The 21,682-nt window shown below is 40.3% G+C and overlaps 1 non-coding gene across 1 annotated transcript; it reads right to left on the reverse strand.

The window, feature by feature from the left end:
• Window positions 1-9,183: 9,183 nt before the first annotated feature.
• On the reverse strand, window positions 9,184-9,256 carry TRNAE-CUC. Its single transcript has one exon. It is a non-coding gene; the product is annotated as a tRNA-Glu (tRNA).
• Between the last annotated feature and the right edge of the window lie 12,426 nt (window positions 9,257-21,682).

A 21,682-nucleotide genomic window follows, 5' to 3' on the forward strand; every position in this document is an offset into this window, starting at 1 on the left:
AGTCCATTCTATGGCGTGAACTGTATGAGTTTTTCTAGACTTCATTCTTGGAATGAAGTCCATTCTATGACATGAATTGTAGAAGTTTTCTAGACTTCATTCCAGAAATGAAGTCCAATACTATGGTATGAACTGTAGAACTTTTCTAGACTTCATTCCAGGAATGAAGTCCAGCAAAACATCAAAGAAGGAACATTCGATTTAGAACTTCATTAAACATCAAATGGAATGGACTCAAAGTGAACTCAGTCAAAACATCAAACATCAAATAGATCCACAACTTCATTTTCTGAAAAGATTCATTCGATTTAGAACTTCATTAAACAAAAATCAACATGCAACACGACGAATAAACATCGAAAATGAACTTCTATTACTTCGAATTAGGGTTTCATTGTACCTTTCTCTGCTTTGTATTTCTTTGAAACTGGTTTCTTTGCTTTGGATTTCTTTGAAACTGGTTCTTCTTCAACTTGATTTACTCCTTCAAACTCAACTAATTGGTTGTTTGTCTCTTCAGCTTGTTCATCTTCATCGTCAGAAGATGATTCTACTACTTGTTTTCCCTTCGATCTCCTTATTTTAGGGTTTTGATTTCTCTAATTTTCTAGGGTTTTTGATTTGGGGTTTTTGTTTTATTGATTTGATTTCGATTATGAAGATTGAAATGATTTTACTGATTTGATTTCAGTTGATTTTTTGTTTGTTTTTCAGTCGATCAAGAAGCAGTTTCTCTGAAAATGGAAACACGAAAGAGAGAGAGAGAAGGTTAACACGTTTTTAGGTAGAAGTGTGTTTATGGCGGGCGGTTACAATAAGGGTATTAATGTTTGTTTTGTATTTTTTTTTAATTGTGGACCAAATGGAAAATGCTTTTTCTAAAAGGACCAAACTGATGTGGGCCTAGGCATAAAAGGACCAAAAGGTATTTTACCCTTTCATGGAAAACATGTAGCACTTTGCTACGTGTGGAAAGTTAAAATCGAGAGGCTTTCCGCAGGTGAATAGCATGTGATACTAGGCTCGTTTTGGCTAGTCGCCTAAAACTTGTCGCGAGCACACCGACTCGGTGGCGAACTTCGATGCCCGAGATTGCATCTTATGAATAAGGGTAGCCGTTGATTGTGGATACCTTGTGTTGGAGCCTGATAATGGCATAGTGACGTTTTGGTGTACGTCAGTGGCATTGCGACATGGATCGTGCATGCCAGTGGCACGGTGGTGCAAGTGGCGCTCGGTGTAGCCATGGTCATTGGATTTAGGCGACTGGTTGCCTAAAAGTTGCCACAAGTCCATCAGTTCGGTAGCGAATTCGGATGGCTGAGATTGCATCTCAGGTGTAGGCAGTGGCGCCTTTAACGCGCGCCGGCAACGTTGCGGCATGGCTGACATGGCTCGCGTGGCTCATGTATGCCATTGGCACGGTTGCGTAAGTGACATAGCCGCGCCTGTGGCATGGCGGCATGGACAAAGCTGGGATTGGGTGCCGTGACCAATTTAGGGTTTGGAACTGTGGTCGAAGTTAGGGTTTGGCACTGTGGCCGAAATTAGGGTTTGGCACTGTGGACAAAATTAGGCGCCGTGGCCAAATTGGAATTTTGTGTCGTGGCTAAAGTTTAGGGTTTGGCGGCATGGTCTCCTAAAAGTTTCCACAAGTCTGTTAGTTTGGTAGCGAACTTGGATGGATGAGATTGCATCTTATAAGGAAAGGTACCCGTCGATCATGGTTACCTTTAGTTGGCAGTGGCGCCTTTAACGCGCGCTAGCGGCATTGCGGCATGGATGGCATGGCTCGTGCATGCCTTTGGCATGGTTGCGGTGTAGCCATGGCCACTGAAATTTTGGCACGTTGGTGTGGAGATCTTGCCTGATTAGGGTTTAGCTTGTCGAAACCTTAATTAGCCTATATGACACGTCGCGTGTGGTGTAGGGGTGTAAATATTACCCGAAAATACTCAGCCTGCATGTACCCGCCCGAGCCCGCATGTACCCGAAGGAGCCCAAAGCTTGTTATGGCCCGTCATGGGCCACCCGACCTGGCCTGGATTAATTTATTGGGCGGTCTCGGGCTTTGCAATTAATTATTATGCCCGGCTTGGTACCCGGCCTGAAAGCCTTCTATGTGCCATTAATCATTTAATATCCTCTTAAAAAGACTTAAAAGTTACAGTTTTATAATTGTCAATTTTGTGTCAAGAAAAATAAAGTATATAGTTGTTTTTACTTATAATTAACCTTTTCAAAACATTAATGGTAATATATTTTCTTATTAGAAAGTTTATTGTACTCTAATTAATTATTTATTATAGGCTAAAATTAAAAATTTGTCATTGTAATTTAAATATAAAATAATACTATCACTTACGGTATGCAATGTCAGAAAGGAAAGGATATTGTATTAAAAATAAATAAATTTAATATCGTTCATTTGAAAATGTAAACTTAAAAAAAATATTCAAAATAGTGGCATGTCCGGCCCGATCTGGCATGCCCGTATAAAAAGCGGGCTTTGGGCGGTCTTTGGGTAACAATTTTTATTTACTCGGTCAACAAAAATAGAATAAAAAAGCGAAATTGTACATGGACTAGGCTATATTAGCGCTAAGCCAAAAGGCTGCACGCTAATAAAACCTATTTAAAGCGAAAATAAACCTCTCCAGGCCATTCAACAGAATGAATAAAACCTGGCCTACCCTCATAAAACTCATAATTTTCCTCAGCCAACAAACAAGCTTGTTTGGACGAGGCATCCGATGAAAAATTAGCCTCTCTATAGCTATGAACATAACTAATATTGTTGTAAAAACTCTTCGCCATTCTCCACTTCTGCATTAGCTGCCACGACAACTCTCCTTTTTGGAGAGAAAAAATGCAACTCATCGAATCCGATCTGACGCATAGATTTTTGACATTCCATCTTTGAGCAACAACTGCACCATAGATAACCGCACAAACTTCAGCATAGAAGTTAGTCTGCCAGCCCAGTCCAACGCACAAAACTCCCAAAACTGCCGAGTTAGAATCACGAAAAACTACACCAGAACCAGCTTGGCCCGGATTTCCAAGTGATGCACCATCACAACAGATCATAAGCTCACCTGGATTAGGCGGCGTCCAAGTAACTTCAATTGGAACAGAGTGTTTGCAAGATCTATGCTTCACTCTAAAGAAATTCAAAATTCGCAAATCATCTAAGGCATTATACATGTGGCCCTTCATTCTAATTGAATTATCACGAATTACCTGATGAACCCGTCCCTTAAATTCAAGCCATCGAACTCGCATGTTCTCATAATAAGCCTTATTGCGCAGCTTCCATAATTCTGTAACTATTGCAAGATTTGCAACAAGCCACAGATCCTTTATCATCATACTCCGTCCTTTTGCAACCTTGTAAGAGGCCACAAGATCTTCATTCGGTTTCAGATTAAAAATATCATCTGCCCAATTCCAAATCTTCTTAGCAATTTTTCAATGCCAAGTAATATGGCTGACATCTTCACAATCCTCCCTGCACAAGCGGCACATAGAAGGCATCTCCCTACCTGTCTTCTTTATGATACTATCATCAGTAGCGCAACATTGCTTATTAAATAACTTCCAGTACTGAACACTTAAAGTAGGATGCCCAACACTTCTCGAAAATATAGCTGCAGTTTGTGAAATTTCTACAGGTGCCCTGATGGCAGCCTTAGCCGACTTGACAGAGAACACACCCTTGCTGTCCAAGTCCCAAATTTTGTAATCATCTCCACCACCAATAAGAGGCAAATTATCAACATCAATATTACATCGTAACATCAATTCCTTAGTCTTTGGAGGAATAACCCAAGAGCCATCAACAATAATATCACTAACTTTGGCCTTAAAATCATTAGGACCCTTTTTAGTGATGCCAAGTCTTTGCGCAATTGAAAAATCAGCACACCAATTATCAAAAAATAAGGAATTATTAGCACCATTACCTATAATTGAGCACGTATGCCTTTGCACAAAATTATGCATCAATCTGATTCCTGGAAAAACCGAAGAACCCAACTTATAATCGATCAAGTTGCCATTTATTTTGAAATACTTCGCCTTCAAGAATCTGGCCCAAGTCTTATCAGAGTCACGGATCGAAACCCACAACTTCATAAGCATGGCCCTATTAACATCAATCAATTTCTTAAGTCCAAGCCCACCTTCACGCCTAGAACGGCATAAATCATCATAAAGAACCGTAAAGTATTTACGCTTCTCAGCATCTCCAGACCACAAGAAATTTCGAATGGCCCTTTCCACTGACTTGATAGCCGTGCATGGCCATTTATACACAGCCATGGAATGAAGCAAATAACTAGAAATCACTGATTTAATCAAAACTAGCCGAGCCTGAAAAGACAAGAGCTTACCCTTCCAACCTGCCAGTTTATCCATAATCTTCACCATTACTTGTCGAACATGAATATGACGCACAATACCAGGTTTTAATTGGATTCCCAAATATTTATCTGGGAATAACGCCCTTTTCATGCCCATAAAATTTGCAATAGCAACAGCACGAGAATGTTTGTCGCCACCATAATAGAACTTGCTTTTGGCATAACTAACGTATTGAACAGAAGCAAGTTGATACATACCAAGCATCTCCTTCAAATGATGCAAACTGTGAATATTACCTTTACAGAAAATAAGAATATCATCCGCAAAGAGTAAATGAGTTGGCGCCACACCTTTCTTGCGCACCATATGGTGCATACTTTTCGCTGCAAACAACTTAGAGAGATTGCGGCTCAAGATATCTTCAATAAGAACAAAAATCAAAGGTAAAAGAGGATCACCTTGACGCATACCTCTAGTGATACTGAAAAAACCTTCAGGGCTACCATTAATCAAAATAGAAATCCGAGCAGAGTTAAAAATATTAAGCAGCCACGAACACCATGCATCAGAAAAACCATATTGACGAAAAACCATATTGACGAAAAACCTCAACAACAAATTCCCAACTAACCGTGTCAAAAGCTTGGGATATATCCAGTTTGAGGCCAACATTACCATGCTTCCTTTCCACACTAATCTCATTGATCAGTTCCGACGCCAAAGCTATGTTTTCATGAATGTTTCTTCCCTTCATAAACGCCACTTGCTCCTCAGAAATCAATTTATTCAGCACTGTACCAAGTCTGGTAGCCATAATCTTTGTAATGATTTTGAAGAAGAAGTTGCTTAAACCAATTGGCCTATAGTCCTTAATAGCATCAGATTTATTATTTTTTGGGATTAGAACAATAAAACTAGAGTTAATGCCATTAGGAATTTTCCGCATCGCCCAACAGTTTGCAATAGCATTAAAAATCTCTAGAAATAATGTTCCAACAGACTCTAAAGAAAGAACCTGTAAATCCATCAGGGCCAGGTGCAGAATCCGCGCCCAGATCAAAAACAGCTTCCTTAACTTCATCCAAAGACGGAATAGCATCCATAAAAGCACTTTCAGCAGCTGAGATGCTTTCATGCTCATATTCAAACAACTTTGGATCAATATGCACATCTCCACCATTGAATTTTGCACGGTAGTGATCAACAATGTAATCTTTTATTTCATCCTGCAAAAACAAAGTAGAGTTAGTAGAAATCTTCAATTCAGAGATTGTGTTTTGGCTTCTCCTCATTCGAATGGTGTTGTGGAAAAATCGAGTATTTTGATCACCATCTTCTAACCAACTAGTTCTCGATTTTTGCTTAAGCATAACTGCCAATTCAGTTCGCACCTCATCAACAGCTTTCCTGCGGCAAACCTTCAAAAATTGCAGCTCACACCTAACATTTTGATCCAGAATATCATTCTCCTTATCAAGATTCAATTCCGCTTGTTTTAAGCGAAACTGAACATCCCCAAACACAGTTATTCCAAATCTTCAATGCATCCAGTCTCTTCAACTTAGACGTGAAAACAAAAGGAGGCGCACCATCCAGCCTGACACTCCAATTTTCCTTTACAAAATCCAAAAAATGGGTGAGAAAGCCACATTTTGAATTCTAAAAGGAGCCCTATTTGGCCTTGGACTATCAAAAGCAAAACCAAAAAGAGGGGAATGATCAGAGCAAATTCTTGGCATAGCTTTGCACCTCCAATTAGCATACTTATCATGCCAAGCATCATTAATAACAGCCCTATCATGTTTAGAAACGATTCTATGAATGCCACTCCGACAATTAGACCAAGTATATTTCTTCCCAATAGCATCTGCTTCCACCAAACCATTGTCAGAGATCCAACTTCGAAATTCATTCATATATATTTCTTTGATCGGCCTTCCACCCTTCTTTTCATCTAAATGCAAAACACAATTAAAATCACCCAACACCAACCACGGAATAGAAATAAATCCCAACCCCAGTTGACGCCAAAGAGACCTCCTTGCCACCGCATCAGAAGAAGCATGCACAGCCGTGATATAATTACCAGAAAAATCCAAAGTGATAGCTTGTTTTGAAGAAGATAGAACATTCGGCCTTGCCAGAGAATTCCTCCAAAACCCAAATGTTACCTCTCTCACCATTCACCTCATTAGTGATAACATCTTCACAAAAATCAAGCAAATTTAAATTCCTAACAAAACGTGTAGTGCAACGAACCTGCGGCTCCGCAATACAAATAACATCAGGATTGTGCAAGCGGTAAAGCTCACTCAACTTGGCCCTTGCACCATCTTTAGCCAAGCCTTGAGCATTCCAATAAAAGACACGCATTAATTAACTCTGTTCTTCGAAGGGCTTGCCGAACCCTGTCTGGAAGATTTACCGCCTCGTGTTTGAACTTGACTAACATTTGCCACAGTAATAGTCTTCTTTTTAGTAACTTTTGGTTTTTTCTTTTTCAACCAATTCCTTCTTCTCACGCTCATCCAGTTCTTTGTTAGCAAGTAACTCCAAATTTCTTGCATCCTCTTCAACTACCTTGGAAGTATTTGTTGCTACCGTGTCCACCGCATCTGCAACTTCGTCATCAGTTTCAATAACTACCTCATCAATTTCTTCGGTCCCAGTTTCAAATCTATTAGAAAGCGTTAAGTTCTCTAAAGATTTAGCCGGAGTAGATCTTCTTGAAGTTTTAGTGGCGTCACTAAAACTAGCTTCATCATGATCATCCATAGGAGTCTGACTAGCAGCTGGGGAACAAGCTGCTACCATAGTATCATCATGTTCATTGTCAATAACATTAACCAAACTTGGCTGGGTTGCGGCATGTTGCAAATCTAAAACCTTCTTCCTCAAATTCTCTAGCCTTGTCTTAGCCACCTCTTGTTGAATTCTAGCAACTTCAGCATCAACCTCACGTTGCCGGGCTGTCTCTTTCATGGCCTCATAAGTCTTATAAGCTTCCATCTCTTGCATCTCCAGATTAGTATCATCCTCCTTGCGCAAATTATCTTGCACAGTTTCCGCAAGTTCTGCACCATCATTGCGCAAAACTGATTCAGCACCATCATTGCGCAAAAAGATTCTGCACCATCAATGTGCATCACAGGCTGAGTCCCACCACCATCGTTGGCATCTCTGCGTTGTACGGAATGAACAACACCATCATTGTGCTGCACAGAGTGGACAACCTTCATTGCGAACCCCAGATAATGACGCACCATCATTGTGCGGCACGGACAATGCCTCACCATCATTGTGCATCTCTGATTCATTACCATCTTCACCCAATTTTTCACCAGAACTAGCACTATGCTCGGGGAAAATTGTATGTTTTCCAGTAGCCATCTCAAGAATTGAATTCTTCATTGTTTTTGGATCATCTCCAGGCTTGTTAGTTTGATCGTTCTCCATGATTGGAGGATCCTGGCACGTTCTTCTTACCTTTAGGAATTCTTTTTTTTGCCAGAAATTCTTAAGATCATCCATATCAGCTTCAATTGATTTTTTGATCACAGGATCAGTTTCTTCATCAGCCTTGTCTTTCAAATCATCATACTTTTTTGTTCTACAATCAGATTTTTTATGGCCAATAGATTTGCAATAATCACAAAAACTTGGCCTATTTAAAATTTCATAATCTTGAACAAAAATTTCTTCATTCTCTTCACCATCAATCAAAATCCTTCCTAAAGGTTGAGAGAAATCTATGTCGATCAAGCAGCAGCAAAGTAACCATATTCATGACGCAGAGTACGCGGATCAACAGAAACCGGCTTACCAAGCCCTCTTGCCATTCGAAAAATCGTCTCTTCATCCCAAAACTCCATTGGCAAAGCCGTGAAACGAACCCAAACTGCAGCTCTAGTAATCTTATCCTTCCCAGGATCAAACATAGGCGTCCATGGATGAATTTTAAGCTGTTGGAACCCTGTTTCAGATTTAATCCTCCACGGACCATCATAGCTTACTCGTTTTCGATCATCTTCATTGTCTAGCTTAATAACAAAATATCCCTTTTTCCATGGAATAAATTGAACCGAACCTGATAGCTTCCATTGATTCAATAAATCTTTTTTGACATCCTCGAATTTTAGGGTTTTGAAAAATATCAAACGTCCAACCAAACTAAATCTCCACACAGCCTTAATTCTAGCATGAGTCTCTCGCGGAATTTTAATCAAAACATCATTGTTTGTTGTAGAACGAATTGGAGGGTGAGAGAGCGTTTCAGCATCAATCCTTGACAAAACATGTGTTCTCTTCTTTAATATAGCCGCATAAGAGCCTTCCTTATGTGCGCCTTGATTGCCATCTTCATGCAGATTCCTAAACGCGCTAGGATTTCCATCTTCATGCAGATTCCTAAACGCATTAGGATTGCCATCTTCGTGCTGCTTCCCAAACTCGGTCGAATTAGGGTTCATAGCATTAGGGTTTGCAGCGTTATTCCTTGGGATATAGATGCTCTTTGTTCGAGATTGATTCCATATCCTTTTAGGTTGATTATCTTGATGATTGCCTAAAACAGGCGGATTATTGTCTTGATTTTGCGCCATTGAAGCGCAAAATCATAAGGAGTTAAAGAACGCAAAGAAAGAAAGGGAAGGAGAGAAAACCGGAGCTCCTTCTCATGAAACCCTAGTTTTCGCTTTAAAATATGTGTAGGAGGTAGGATTTGAACTCTGGATCAATAACTTGCACTTTTAACTCCTTAACCATCTGTGCATCATGCTCTGTGCAAACAAACAACAATAGTGTGGTTGCCCACAAAAATTCCGTTGCCGGGACTTGAACCCAGGTGTCTGGGGTGAGAGCCGAGTATCCTGACCACCTAGACTACAACGGATTGCTAAACTTGAACTATGTCACTAAATAGTGGGACAGAGGGAGTAAAATGTGTGTAGGAGGCAGGATTTGAAATCTGGATCTACTTTTGCCCGGCCAGCCCGGCCTGAATTTGTTTACGGGCTCACAAATATTAAGCCTGGCCTGCCCGACCTGTCTTAGTTTTTGGGACGGGCGGCCCGGCCTGCCCGAATTTACACCCCTAATGTGGTGAGTGTCCATGTTTGTCGCGTTTGGCATGCGCGTCTGGCATGTGTGCTTGGCATGTGCGTTTGGCATGTGCGCATTTGGCATGTTGGCGCGGGTTTTGGGAAGCCAATTGTCTTTGCAACCATCTGGTGTGGTTTGTTCCTTTTCAACACTGTGGTGAGTTTAGAGCAACCTGATTGGTTAATATAAGAGCTTCGGCCAAGCATGGGGGTGGCGACACTTCTGGTGTGAGTGCGGCGGTTTTAGAGCGACTTGATTGGTCGATGGGAAGTGGGGCCGGAAAGCTAGGGCGTGGCCACACTTCCAGCGCACTGTGGAGGATTTAAAGCGACCTGATTGGTCGATGGGAAGTGGGGCCGGCAAGCTAGGGCGTGGCCACACTTTCAGTGCGCTGTGGCGGATTTAAAGCGACCTGATTGGTCGATGGGAAGTGGGGCCGGCAAGCTAGGGCGTGGCCACACTTTCAGTGCGCTGTGGCGGATTTAAAGCGACCTGATTGGTCGATGGGAAGTGGGGCCGGCAAGCTAGGGCGTGGCCACACTTCCAGTACGCTGTAGCGGACTTAATCGCCTAGTTTGGCTAAGCATAGTTGCGACCAACGGGTCTAGTGTACTGCGAGGGGCGCGAAGCCCTAATTTTTGCAAATTAGTCGAGTTTATGAGTTTTGTAGGATCAGAATCTCACAGCAATAATGCCTCAGGGAAATTATTAACAACACAACACGACAGTGTCGCAGAACAACTTCAGAAACGACATAATAAACGACATAATAAAATCATGAGAAAAGTGTGACGATCCTGCGAAAATAAGGAAGTTTGCGAGATTGATATTTATAAGGTTGCGAGAATGTCGCAAGTCATATCCGAAAATAAAGGACATATTAGCTGTCATCCACTATGTAATTCCCTATAAATAGCCGTTTAGTTGTAAAGGAAAAAGAGAGATCTTTTTTGAATGAGAAGCAAGTAAATAGGAGAGAGAAAATATAGAGCGGTGGTTATTCTTGATTCCTTCATCTTTTCTTGTAAGATTGTTCAAAGATTCATCAATAAAATTAAGATTGTTAATCCAAAAATGAGTTGAATGTTAATGAAATCTTGTGAGGGGTGTAATGTAGGATTTCCTGCAACTACATAATGGCGCTAGAAACAGGGAACGAAGATTAAAGACCACCCTAGAAAAGGTTGAAGATTAATATTCTGATTTGTGGGAAATTAGAATAACTGGTGAAGAATTTTACGGAATCTCTTACAATTCATTAGTATTGAAAAAATGGCTAGAAGGAGGAATATATCCGAACAACCAACAACCGCTAGAAGAAGAAGTAAAAGACTTGCTGGAAGGGAGAGAAGTGAAACAGAAGAATCTACTAGGATAAGAAATGATGGAGAAAATCAAATTCAACAAAAAGTTCAAAAAACACCGATACAAAATAGAACTATGGATTATGATAGAGTGATCATACATACTTGGCGATCAAATTCAGCAGATGAAGAAGAAGAACGACAAACGAGAAATAATAGACAAATAGAGGGAGGACAAGAAATAGTTGAAGGAATAATTCGTGAAGATGGGGAAATTGGAGCAATAGAGATGTTGAGACGAAGAATGCATGAAGAAAGAAGAGCTGAGACAGAAGAGCGTGCGAATCTAACAAGGCAAAATCACGAATTGAGGATGGAAAATATGAGACTACAGAGTAGAAGATCAAGAAGTACTACAAGATCGTATTCAAGGTCGACTAGAAGAGAGATGAGGTGAAACTCATCCACAGTTAATGCTGGAAATAATATTCGAGAAGAAATACGAAATCCGAATGAAGAACATCGCGAAGGTAGAGAAAGGACTGATGATCGTTACGTTCCACAAAATGAAACTTTTGATGATAGACAAAATGATAGAAATCAGGAGAATGGACAACGTCAGGGACGAAATAATCAAGATGGCGAAGGGAATCGAGAGGAAGGAAGGAGAATTTTACATGAGAGAGAAACTCAAAGAAATCAACAAACGATTGAAGAAGAAATTGAAAGACACTATGTTGAACAAGCACGTTTAACTTGCGAACGTGAAAGATTGAGAGCGTAAATGGAAGAACAAGAGCTTCAGGAGGAAATTCGCCAGAACAATCATGACAATCGAGAAAGAAGGCGTACACAAAACCGAAATAACGGTAATCTCAATGAAGAGTATGATAGAGTACAGAGGAGGGCTGAAAGACAGCGAATGGAATTGATAAGAAATGAAAAAAATCATGGAGGGGAAAATGAGAGACATCATCATATACGAATTCAAGATAGAGGTGAGGAAGAGAATCGCAGGAGAAGACGAGATGAGGATGATGAAGAAGAAATGCAAAATTTCGCGAGAGAAGAAAGACATGAACGCAGAAGAAGGTAGGCGAAATTAAAAAGACCAATGGATCAAAATTCAGGCGTAAATGAACAAATCTTAAAAGAATTGGAAGAAATGAGAGGAATGCTAAATAATAGAGGAGAAGTAGGCAGAAGACAATTAGATGAAGCTATAGAAGAAGCTGCGAAAACTCCATTTACAAGAGAAGTACAACTAGGAGGAATACCTCCGAAATGCAATTTGCCCACATTAACCAACATCTTTGATGGAACAACTTGTGCAATTCAACACATCAAAGCCTATGTGAGATGCATGTTACAGTGGGAAAATCATGATGCCGTATTGTGCAAATATTTTGCATCCAGTCTAACAGGAGAGGCGTTAAAATGGTTCGAAGGTTTACTAAAAAATATAATAACATCTTTCAATCATTTGCAGACCACATTCTTGGGGGCATATATAAGTAACAATTCTTCGCGACCTGGTATTGAAGATGTGTTTGGATTAAAACAAAGGATTAGCGAAAGTCTGAAGCATCTGACCAAAAAGTGGAGGACTATGTGTAGTGAGATGGATGGCCGTGTGGATGAGAGATATCTTATCTTGTCATTTATCAATGCTATGTTTGCAACCAATCTATTATATGTCCAAATTTTCAGAGTCAAGAACACCATCACAATGACCGAACTGCGAGAAATTCAGGAAGAGTATATTTCTCTAGAGGAAAGGCAAAATGAGATGGAATCATACCCAGTTGCGAATACCAGTTCACAAGCAGCGAATGCAAGATTATTACCCAAACTAATAAACACAGTAGCGAGCACTTCACAAGGACAACAAGAAAAAGTGACGGGCAACAATCAACAAAAGCTGGTGGCTATGGGAAGCCGAGATCAAAAGGAATATGAAATAGAAATAAATTTCTACAATCTTGGTGAAAATAACAAGATTCAAAGACTTGATCAACCGCAAGAAACCTATGGAGATCAAAGACAAAATTATAACAGAGGACAAGGAGGTCACAAGGTAGTATGGGAAGAAATCAAGATGCCACCTCTGAATGCAAGTGTGGAGAAAATATGGGAAGCCATAATTTTGATGGAGAATATACCAACACCATGGAACATGGGAACGGAACCACCTCCAAGCCGTAGAAGTCATGAATTCTGTTCTTATCATCATTTTCATGGACATACTACAAATGATTGCAGAAATATAAAGAGAATTATTCTGAGAATGATAGATCAAGGAAAACTAAACCACTTTCTGGTAGGGCACCCACAATATCAACCATTACTACCACCACCACCAGAGCATCACAGAGTAAACACGGTGAAAGAGAAGGAAACGTTCTTCGTAGAAGTTGGTGTAAAAGCAAAGAATCTATTCTGTCACTCTATCGTACATTCATACAAGACAATTGAAGATTTTCATGATAATGTTTTGAGTAGAGTGTTCGCAAGAGACAGTGATGGAAGAGAAATTATGAACAATGCAAAAATCTCGCCACTAGAGGAGTGTCATAAGAAGACTATTTCTTTTACCGCAGAAGAAGTCCCCGAAGGTGGAGAGGTACATGACAATCCATTGGTGGTAAAATTAGAAATTAATCCAAAACCGAAAGAAGATGGAGATGATGAAGCTGAAGATTCATGGGCAATTAATAGGATTCTAATCGATACTGGAAGCTCTGTGAACATCATATTCTATCATACTTATAAAACCATGGGAGGGAGAGATGATGATCTTATACCATCAACATATAAAATATATGGTTTTAATGGTACTGCCAACAAGCCTAAAGGGGAGGTTACTATGCGAATTCCATTGAAGGGAATATATTCTGAAATCCTGTTTTGTGTTGTTGACGTAGAGTCACCCTACAATGCATTAATTGGTCGACCTTGGATACATGGGATTCTAGGTATAGATTCAACTTTCCACCAGTGCATCAAATTCCCTCACCCCGGCGGTACATGAATCATAAAAGGAGATTGGGTTGAAGGAAAGAAATGTTACGAAACTGAGGTAGAATCCTGCGAAAGAAGAGCAAACAAGAAGGAAAGTTGGCGACGCAAAATCAAAGAGATACAAAGAAGTGAGAGATTGATGGTGGATGCAATCGAACGAAAAGAAGAAGAAATGTTGCGAAATTAATGCTAGCTCAGAATAAGAAATGGTGAACATACCACTACCAAGGAAGCAGTAGAAGGAAATAAGGTGTGTATGAATAGTTGATTTGTTGCGAAATTTTCCAAAAAATACATTTTACTGAATGATAAAAAAGAGATTGAGAAGTGCAAATATGATGTGATGATGTGCGAGAATCTCGCAGAGATAATGAATTCTACAAAAGGCAATCAGAGAACAATGACAAAAGAGAAAAGGGCGAACCTTTATGGCGTACACCCTAGTTCGCGAATACAATTTCGTAAGAGGCAAATGTAAGACCTAAAGTACGTCATATAAGGGGGTACCTGTTGCATGTCTCAGGGAAAGGTTACACCGCCCCCGGAACCTGAGTCATGGAGATTTGGGGTTAATAAAGCCCATCCGGGAGAGGCACCTTGGATTCTCAGCTTAAGCATATGACTTAGGTTGGGAGACTAAGGTAATAAGGACTCTCCCAAAGAGAGCAGAATATGACCAAGGCGCCGAGGTACACAGTTGAGTCAAGAGTGCCAGGGGCGTCTGGAGCGTACCTTGCCATTCTTGACAAGTCTTGGATTATACTGCACTCGGCCCGAAGAAAACCCCACTTAGCGTGCAGTCTCGTAACCATAAACCCTATAGGTAAAAGGGATAAGAGGCTGCGAATACAACTGGTTGTTGTTAAGACCGGATGGGAGGAGCCAACCTTGTATGGTAGACGTACGCCTCCTTGAAGGGGCAACCAGGGGGGAGATAAAGGCGACACCCTCCATTAAGGAGATGATAAGTGTCTTAAGGCGCAAATATCATGAGGATTTTTACTCGCAAGGGTATTAAGGCTTGTCATATTTGTGCGACAGTCCTGAAGAGGCAATAATACTAAAGAGAAAGATAAGACGAGATCAATGGGTTTTCGCATGAAAGTGCGAAGACGTCCTGCGATTTCGTCGCAAGACGGCAATGTCATGGGGATTTATTTTAGCAAGAAAATTTAGGTCTGTCATAGTGTCGCAACTATCCTGGAGAGGCAATAATACAAAGAAAAAAGTTAAGGCAAGATCAATGGGTTTTTGCATGAAAGTGCAAGGACGTCCTGCGATTTTGTCGCAATGACAAGAGGTGGCATAATAAGACCTTTAACTAGGAAGGCAAAATAAGACCACACAAGAATGAGATTTTGAAAAGAATCAAAATTCACTTCGCATATGATTGCGAAATTATACATAAACAACTGCGAAGTTGAGGCACAAAATAAGAAAAATCTGCAAAATCTCTCATTTGGATACAAATAACAGAGGCAAGTATGGGAATGAATGAAATTAGAAAATGTTATTTGTCTCCACATGATAGATTTACGCAAAAATTCAAAAATTAATGATTATGTTGATTAACCGTATTGAAAGGAAGAATTGTTTTAATGAATGCAGGTCAAAATGAAAGAAACTCATATATTAAGGAATATGGGGAACCAAAAGAATTCGCAAATATATAAAAAGAAGGAATAAATGTACAAGTATTACAGAAGATCAAAGAAAGAAACAAAGACTACTTCTTAGTTGATCCTTCATCATCTTCATCAGACTTGTTCTCTTCTTCGTCTGCATCAGAACCTTTATCTCCATCAGAACCTTCATCACCATCAGATTCTTCATCATCAGCTTCGCCATCAGAGATGGTCAGACTAGGAATGTTCTTTGGGATCTCCTCCAAGAGACAAGGATAATTAGAGTGAGGAATATTATGGTCATCACAAACCATTTGAATAGTTTGATTGCGAAAATGCAGAGCGTCGTTCTTAAAGTTCGCAACAGTGATCTTGGTTTGATTCTTTAATCTAGAATATTTGTCGTTGCGAGAAGAAAGATTCTTTGCGAGTTCCTCTTTTTCAGCTTCAAGTTCCTCAATTTTTTGGCGATATCTACTTTCGGATCCTGCGAAGTATATAGAAAATAATCAGTAACTTGATAAAAACTCGTGAAAAACCAAAGATTAATAAAGGAAAACAATTAATGACCTTCTCTCTCGGAAATCATATCTCTAATCAAGGATGTATGCTCAACTTGGAGACTAACATTTACACCTAAATCTTTTCTGACGTTATCCAAGATTGTCGCAGCCCAAGCGAACTCATCATCACTATTTATAAGAAGACGAGAACGAACTTGGTTTTCTCTCTCGCTAAGCACAACATTTTGACGATTGGCTTCATCTCGTTCAAGTTGAACCTCAAGAAGAGTCTCTTGGAATTTCGCCAAAGCCTTAACACCTTGATCAGAGATACGATCTTTATCATCTATAAGTTTGCTAATCTTGGTTCTTAATTCATTGACCTTCTCTTTAGAATTGAGATAAAAACGTTTAAATTGGTTGGCTAAACCTAAACTAGATCTATGATCAATCTCTAAGAGGCGAAATTTGGATTTAAGTTCATTCAAAGGCAGAGATGAAATTTTATCATTAGAGAAGCTATTCAAAGATTTATTAAGATGTTCAAGAAGAGTGTCATTATCTAGGGCATAGGGAAATGAACGAAGAAGAATGACTTCATCAGAAAGACCATAAATGTCTGCAAAAAGGATTAATCAAATAAGATAAGATAATAGGATGAATGAATGAAAGGAAAGGAGAAAAATTGCATACCATAGAGCTGATCATTAGCTTTTTGAAGAGTAGAAATTTTGTTCCTTTGCGAAGAAGTGTCGGTTTCCAGTTGTTTGTTCTTCTCGCGAAGACCTTTAACTTCAGCTTCTAATTGTTCGTTCTTCTCACGAAGACCTTTAGCTTCAGTTTCTAGTTCTTCATTCTTCGTACGAAATTGAAGATTCTTCTTTTCAAGAATTTCGCGTCTCCTCTCCAAATCTGAGGCAACATCGAAAGAAGCTTTTCCAGCCTGCGAAAAAAATAAAAAAAATAATTAAAATAAAAAGAAATTTTGAGTCACAATAATGAAGAAGTAAAAAGACGAAAGCATACCAAACTATTGAGGGAATTTAGGAATCTAGGAGTCACTAATCTGGAGACTCCACGAAGAGAACTATCACCATCCAACAAAGGAGTATCCCAAATAGTTGCGAGAGCTTTGCATATACTGGCGAGGCAATTATCTCCCATCCCTCTCCAAGAATCAGAGAAGATACCAGATAACTGTGCCATAGAGGATTCAGGTGGAGAATCTTTATTCGCAGCAGAGTCGTCATCATCACCTTTATTGTCTTCATCATCTTCAGAACCATCAGGGAAATGAACATCTGAAGGAGGAGGGGAATTCCCTATCTTTATTTTCTTTGAAGAGGATGCAGATGATTTTCCTTTGCGAAGAATATCTTTACCCTTATCACCAGCCGTCGCAGCCTTGGTGGATTCTTCTACTTCAGCAATAATCTTCACACACAAATGAAGATAAGAAACAGAGGAAACAATATATTGTTTAAAATCATAAAAGAATATTTCTTAGCTCATCTGTGTATATGCGAAGAGCTAGCAAGGTATTGGCTTTACCAGTCCTGCGGTAGCTATCTTTCAGTTTCTGGATCTGTAGAATGTCGCAAGAATCAGCGAACAAAAGAGTAAAGATAAATAAAGAAACATAAAGTGGGCGAAATTAGAAGAAATATACCTCTTTCACTTTATCAGGCCAAGAGAATACCCAGGGTCGATAAGCGGTGAGATTCGTAGGAATGACATTAGAACCAGCAATATAGGGTCTTTTCAGCATCAAGGGGAAGACGCACCATTTATCATCTTTGGATTGGCGAGGGGTTTTATTTATTCCAGAATTCCAATCAATGTCATGCATGAGCATTTTATCTTCAGCAATAACATCCTTCCTTTTCAAGCGAACACCCCAGCGAGTATTCTCCTTCTTCATAGATGTTAGTTCATAATTTTCGAAGAAATTCACTACTGTGTACTTCTCAGCGACTATCTCCAAGTCTACGAATTTAGGATCCCTAAGCTCTTTAGGATAAAGAGATCCTTTACCAGCACCGAGATTAGCAAACTCCAATATCAGACGGATGCAATCCCCACTCAATTGGAAGATAGCTCGCAAAAATCCCGAGTGAGCGAGAATCTCATAGAACATAGGAATATCTGGGCCATAAAGAGGAATGGGGAAACCTGCGAGAATTTGACCCAGCGAAACTATGATTGATCGATCATCACAATGTTGATCAGAGAAAAGTTTGATAGAAAGAATTGATTTGGCACTTTCACCAGGAATGGTAGAAAGTGTGAAACCTTTCTCGGAAAGATCCTTTTGAACATCATGTTTTTGACCACTTGGAGGCATATCTAAATATAGAGTATGTGAATGGACGAAGAATTAAGAAGATTGAAGAAGGAAGATAGAAGAAAAATTACAGCAGAGGAATTTACAGAGAAAATGATGAAGTTGCAGAGAAGATGAAGCAGAGAGTAAAAATGAAGAAAAGGGAGAGTAAGAAGAGTATATATAGAGGAGATTTTCGAGAAGATAAACACAATTAATGCGAAAAGACGTGAGCGGTTGAAAAGCAGCGGTTACAGAAGACGTGTCAAGAAACATATGGGAGAAAAGATACGTGTGATAAATGCAGAATATGAAGTGATGGATAGCTGCGGTATTTCTCACATCGTTAACTACTTCGCAGAGAAGATATGAGAAGAGGAAAGATGTAGGATCAGAATCTCGCAGCAATAATGCCTCAGCGAAATTATTAACAACGCAACACGACAGTGTCGCAGAACAACTTCAAAAACGACATAATAAACGACATCATCCAAATCATGAGAAAAGTGTGACGATCCTGCGAAAATAAGGAAGTTTGCGAGATTGATATTTATAAGGTTGCGAGAATGTCGCAAGTTATATCCTAAAATAAAGGACAGATTAGCTGTCATCCACTAAGTAATTCCCTATAAATAGTCGTTCAGTTGTAAAGGAAAAAGATAGATCTTTTCTGAATGAGAAGCAAGTAAATAGGAGAGAGAAAATATAGAGAGGTGGTTATTCTTGATTCCTTTATCTTTTCTTGTAAGATTGTTCAAAGATTCATCAATAAAATTAAGATTGTTAATCCAAAAATGAGTTGAATTTTAATGAAATCTTGTGAGGGGTGTAGTGTAGGATTTCCTGCAACTACAAGTTTTTTGTGAGTTATCACAATAATTGGATGGATTTTGTATGCTACCAAAAAATCCTTATCTACAGAATGTAGTGTGTTTTCTGTCTGAGCATTTCGTGTGATGGCCTTAATTTTGGTACTTGGAGGTTCATGCTACTCCGTTGCGAGTGAACATAAATCTGTCATGCCATAACGATATTAAGGGTTCCGCCGGGGAACATAGCATAGGAAAGTACTCAGTGAGTCTTGTATTGGTGAGGTGCCGACATTTACAGAGCGTTTGGGATGGTTGCTACATTCGCCAGTATGGATAAATTTCATGTAAATATATCGAATGGCTCAATAAATATGTCGGTGGAGAGGTTAGCACTCACGTCACCATTTCCTTGCAGAGTGACGTCACATCAGATGCAAGGTTTTACGATTTTAACCCTAAGCTAAAAACCACCATCAACATTAAGTCCCCTACTTAGCACGTAACAGTGGCCTTGTTGCGGGGTAAGCATGAGATGGTGACAGACAAGAGTAAAATTGAAAGAGCAAGACGTGAAGAGATTGCCAAGGAAATTCAACTAAACTTTGGTGGAAGGCATGAGGAATCCGTGATCCTTGTGTTGGCGGCTTTTGCATAAATTCGTCTTGGCCATGGGACGTTTGCCTCAGTGTTGCATCTTTGGCTACTGATTGGCAGGGGTGCCATTGCAATTTGGTCTGCGGAACGGTGCTCTGGTTGGCCACAGAAAGGTGGATGGCGGCTACTTTGTCCAGTTAAGGAATGGCTCATGGCACTGTTGGTTAGGACGCGGAGCGGTAGGCTTGGCTTGGCCGTGACACTGCTGGCTTGGCTTGGGCGTGAAGCTATTGGCACTATCTTGACGTGGAGCCATTGTTTTGGCTCGGGTTGCGCGCTTGGAGTGGAAGGATGGTGCTGGCTAAGTCACAGAATGGTAGGGACGGCTGCTGACTTGGATGCCAAACCCTAATTATCCCGTATAAACAAATATCTAATCCAGCTGGTATCACGCATCTGAAGCCTTAATTCACGGCTGGTAAAAGGGTTTTCCTTCTCAGGCTTCGTCAATCCACTGAATATAAGAGGTGATCTTGAATCCTTCGTTCATATAGATCATCATAAAATCGTGTCCACCCTTTTCACAGGTATTGTCTTGTGTTTCTTCTCCTAGTTCCCATTTTGTCTTCTTCAACATGTAGATTGTCGGTGCAGACATGGTAAAAAAAAATTTATAACATATAATGGGATCTTCTAGTGACGATCACACCTCTGACTCTTCGGAGAGAAATTTTGAAGTCGACAAAACCCAGTTTTCTTCTCATGAGGAGGTATTAGACATAATTGATTCTCTGTTCCGTGAGGCTGACGAGATTATACAAGGCATGTCTCTCGCCCATCTATGCAGAGTGCGGATGTGTGTTCAGACTCTCATGGATTCGATGGACATGGAGGAAAAGTGGAGACATGATGAAGCATCTCAGCGCATCGGGAGATCTCAGAATAATGAAGCTTTTCAACCCAGTGCTAGGACTGAACGATTCGCCTCTCTGTTGCAACGGCGGAAGACTGAGTCCATGAAACTTTTAGGTGAGAGCCAGTTTAATTACCCTGTCCATGATGGTATCGTAATCCTTGACTTTGATGCGGACGAACCGGGACATCCTCAAGAAGCTCCTGAGGAAGATGTCGACACGGTTTACGAAACTGAAGCAACTTCTGGAGTGGACGCCGAAACTGCTGTCAGGGACGTTGAAGCGACCGCTGAGGATACCGTCAAGGCGGACGAGGATGTGGAGGCAACATATGTTGGAGCCATTGGAGAAGCCATGGAAACATACGCTGGGACTGTTGTTGAAACAAATGCCGGACAGGATGCGGAAGCTGTTGCTGAGGCGGCTTCTGGATGGGATACTGAGGTCGCTACTGCTGAGGCGTCTTCTGGATGGAATGTTTGCTGCCAGAGAAGGTGCTGGGAAAAGTGCTGGGAAAATTGCTTGAAAAATCTCTGACGGAGGCGTTATTGATCCAGGCGTCTGCCATTGACGATCAATTTTTTTCACTTTTGTTATTTCTCCTCGGCGTGTAGCCGATTTTAATATTTCAAGGATTTATTTTCACTTTCTTGTTTTCATGGCAGAGTTAGGTTTTCGCCAAGTAACATTCCGTCATTCAGCTTGTATGGTTTCACATCTCTGAATGAATTAATAAAACCTTCATACTGAAAAGATCCAAAAACCCTTTATGCGAAAATAAGTTGCTCGCCCCTCCTGGCCATCCAGTAGATGGACAGACGTCGTACACAAATAGTGTGGATGAAATTTGCCACAGGTACTAGCCAGCCTGCTGTTTTCGCAGCCAATGCCTCCGAACGCCGACATCACCCATAGTAACTCAAAACAGGGGAAATAACAACAATGGTTAAAGGTTCGACTGACCTGTTTCTTGGCTCTCCCTTGTAGCATCATCGTTGTCACACATCCCGGAAAACAGAGGAGCGTCAGGTGAGATTTGAAGCCGGATATTTTTGAAGAAGATATATGTTCTGCCGCCTGATGATCATCTTCCTTGCATATTCCCTTCATCAGTATTTTTT

The sequence above is a fragment of the Papaver somniferum genome, chromosome 10, assembly GCF_003573695.1.
Source record: "Papaver somniferum cultivar HN1 chromosome 10, ASM357369v1, whole genome shotgun sequence".
Lineage (NCBI taxonomy): Eukaryota > Viridiplantae > Streptophyta > Magnoliopsida > Ranunculales > Papaveraceae > Papaver > Papaver somniferum.